At 37.2% G+C, this 3,932-nt stretch overlaps 1 pseudogene; it reads left to right on the top strand.

Annotated features, from left to right (window-relative positions):
- Positions 1–1,018: 1,018 nt before the first annotated feature.
- Positions 1,019–1,878, top strand: LOC150055248 (axin interactor, dorsalization-associated protein pseudogene; annotated as a pseudogene).
- Positions 1,879–3,932: the final 2,054 nt, after the last annotated feature.

The following is a 3,932-nucleotide window of genomic DNA, read 5'->3' on the forward strand; positions in this document are numbered from 1 at the left end:
GAATCACATTACTCCATTCATAAGGAAATGGAAAGACTTTGAAAAACACGTTAGCCAAAGGGTCAGGAGGAAATAAAAATAACAGAGAAAATTAGGGAAAGAGTGACACTCCTTAAAAAGAAATGTATTCATACCTGCCTCCTGTAACTATAACCCTTCTGTACATCACCTTTACATTAATAGCAATAAAAAAGAATTGTACCTGCTGCTTAAAATCTTTTTATTATATTTATCTTTTATTATGCAATATACATTTAATATATATTTATACACGAGTTGTGTACTTTCAAGATATGTTTGCATCTCTCACCTCTTTCAGCTCTTTGTAACCTTCAGAAACTTTTCTAAATATAATTAACTACAAACTTATGGCAGAAGATAAAATTTTTTAATTCTCTTTTTCCTGATATTGTGGCCTTATAAGACTGTTAATGTTTACAACATATTTTACTCAGTGTTGTGTTCAAAGAACTAAAGTCAGTGCCCATGGAACAAAATCTATTTAGCACCTTTCATGCTCTCAGAATTCTTAAAAATAAGTGTATGTTATATATCTATGACATACAAACCATCAGCCTAATTTTAATTATGTTCTAAAATCTAAGTGCCAGTGATTGTATATAGAGATTCCCTTCTTGAATACTTACTTGTTAAACACTTCATTTGAAATATGATGCAAAAATCAATGTTAATAAATTCTTTAATAAAAAAATTTCAGTCAAAAAGTAAGTGTATGTTAAAAGGGAAAATTGACTTATAAATTGGAATTTAGACTTCGTATATATGCTGAGTTTAACAAAACCCTGCTGCTTAAAATATTGACCCCCCAATGGTTTCCCTCATTTGTTATAATCAGTAGAAACCTTGGGATCTCAACAGGACAGGGGGCAGCCAGGCATCTGGCGCAGGGAGGGGCCCGGTTAAGGTCGGGGCCAGGCCCAGGGAGGAAATGGCACTCTAGAACTCGGCCTTGCTTCTGAGGGGCTGGGGCGGGAGGGGGACAGGGTGAGGACCGGCCATGTCGGAGGTGACCCGCAGTCTGGACTCCTGGGGCCAGCTGGTGGAGGCGATAGTTGAGTAACAGATATTAGCCAGACATCTACAAAAAGAGGCCCAAGCTCAACACAATAATTCAGAATACACAGAACAACAAAGAGAACCCTAGGAAAAATTACAACATGCTTGAATTGCGAAGGGCAGCTTTACAGTCCACACAGTCCCGAGAAAAATTTAAACTGGAGGACCTGAAGAAGCTAGCACCGATACCATATGATAAAGAATTTCCACTGGATGTTCAGCCTGTACCATTAAGAAGAATTTTAGCACCTGGTGAAGAAGAGAATTTGGAATTTGAAGAAGATGAAGAAGAAGGTGGAGCTGGAGCAGGGTCTCCTGACTCTCCCTGCTCGAATTCCAGGTCCTTTATTACCCAGATTGCCATCGGAACCTGGAATGACCTTCCTCACTATCAGAATTGAGAAAATTGGTCTGAAAGACACTGGGCAGTGCATCGATCCCAATATTACAGTTAGTGTAAAAGATTTGAAAGGCATAGATTTAACTCCTGTGCAAGTTACCCCTGTGGCTTCAAGAAAAGAAGACACATGTGTCCATTTTCATGTGGGTATTGAGCTCCAGAAGCATGTTGAAAAGTTAGCCCAAGGTGCAGCTATCTTCTTTGAATTTGAACACTACAAGCCTAAAAAGAGGTTTACCAGCACCAAGTGTTTTGCTTTTGTGGAGATGGATGAAATAAAACCTGGACCAATTATAATAGAACTATACAAGAAACCCACTGACTTTAAACAAAAGAAATTACAACTATTGACCAAGAAACCACTTTATCTTCATCTACATCAAACATTACACAAGGAATGATCCTGACATGAGTAACCTGTAACATCTGTGAATTTTACCACTCAGTAGAAACCATCATAGCTCTGTGTAGCATAACATGTTCCCCCTCAACAGGCAGGAAGTGAGCCATGCCCAAGAGAGCCCATTGCAAAGCTGTACCACAGAACTCAGCATATTACTGACATATAAGACTCCTTTGGATACAGGTTTATTGTACATTTTGAAACATGTTTTTACTTTTCTAACAGTCTGTTTTCTAATTACCATTGCACCCTACTCGGCTTCCTGGAACAATACTGCTCGTCTTCAAAATTTAATACAGCAATAAGAATATGCGAAGAGTTTACACATCTGTTCACTGTTTCTCCCATTTGCTCTTTTGATTTAATTTCAGATTCTGGGTTGGGGTGGGTAGGACAGTACCAAACTACTTCTGAGAGAAATTGGACCAGTTATGCTGTCTTGGAAGGTTAGTCTGGAAGTTTGTAGGCTGCTTTTTACATGTGGCCTGACGTTAACCTGACCAACAGTTCTGCTGACTAGAACTTGTGTGCCTTGTCCAGATAAGTATCCTATCTGGGAGTGTTCCCCAGTTTTTTGCTATAATTTTCTTTTTTTTCTAGATGACCAGATTGTTTCTCTACAAGTGAGTATATTTGTAGTCATGTTGATTAGCATTGATATTCTTCCTAATAGATTGTAGGTTTAACATTGGAACCATCTCAGAACAACTACACATTTTTAGGTGGATTTACAGTGTCTTGCAAATCATAAAAATTAAAATCAGAGCTAATGAGACACTGCAGGAACTGACTTTCTTCTGGCAATTAATCATAAAATCTTAAATCTTACATACCTCTCCTTAGAATGATGGGAATGTAAAATCTGAAAAGATAGCCTATTTTTAATATAGGTGGATAGGATTACCATTTATTTACTATTTAGATATACTGACATCCATCCATATAAAAATTGCAGCTTTTTACTTTTGAGTATTAACTTTGGCTTAATGATACATAAAATTTTCATAGTATACATGAGGTGGTTATTTGATACACAAAACATTAAATTTATGATGGGCTTTCTGTAGACCAATATAGAACCCACATATTTTAATACCTTTAAGTGAACAATGCATGAGGGGAATGCAGTTTCAGTATGTGGCCTATTTTTGAACTAGTGTAGTAACCCAAATTGGTATATTTGCTTTTTAAAATAATCACAAATGTTTTAACCCTTGCACTTCAAGAGAGAGCTAGTCTCTTATTTTCAGTTATCTGTTAGGTCAATTGTTTACTAGATGAATGTTAATAAAAATATGTGATCCTGAAAGAAAAAAAGAAACCTTGGGCTCTCCTAGCAAATATTTACAATTGAGCAAAACCTAGATACATAAGGCCATATAGTATGAAGCTAAATGAAAGGACCTCCAGGATACAGAAGCAAAAGCCATATAATGAGTGATTGTTGTCCTTAATGTACTATGTTATCTCTCATCTCTTTTGCTGTGCCTTGGTTATCTCATATTGTTACAGTATTTTACCTTAACTGATATAGTGTATATATGTTTATTTGGTTATTTGAAATAGGTTAGGGAAGGGGGGAAAACAAGATGAGGGGTGGGGGTGGGGGGAGGGAAATGGGGACCATGTCATGACAATGTTTGTGAAGTAATGCACCTTCTATCTGTTGAATATAATGTAACCCTTCTATTAATTACAATAAAATATGAATTACAAAAAATTCATCCACAAGTGGTCCATATATTTTCAGGTGGACTGTATATTTTCTTCCAAAAAAGCAATAGATCTTTTAGATTGTATTTAAGTCATCTTTCTTCTTCTCTTTGTTTGTTTTTTTGTGGGTCATTGAGCTTGATCTGGGCCTGGGCATTGTCTCTGAGCTTCTCAGCTCAAGGCTACCAGCCCTACTCCAAGCCACTGCCCCACTTCCCATTTTCTAGTGATTAATTGGAAATAAGAGTCTCAGATTCTTTAGTGCCCGGGCTGGCTCTGAACCTTGATCCTCAGATCTCAGCCTCCTGAGTAGCTAGGATAACAGGCATGAGCCACCTC

Source organism: Megascapheus bottae, chromosome 14, assembly GCF_031878675.1.
Source record: "Megascapheus bottae isolate mThoBot1 chromosome 14, mThoBot2.hap1, whole genome shotgun sequence".
Taxonomy (NCBI): domain Eukaryota; kingdom Metazoa; phylum Chordata; class Mammalia; order Rodentia; family Geomyidae; genus Megascapheus; species Megascapheus bottae.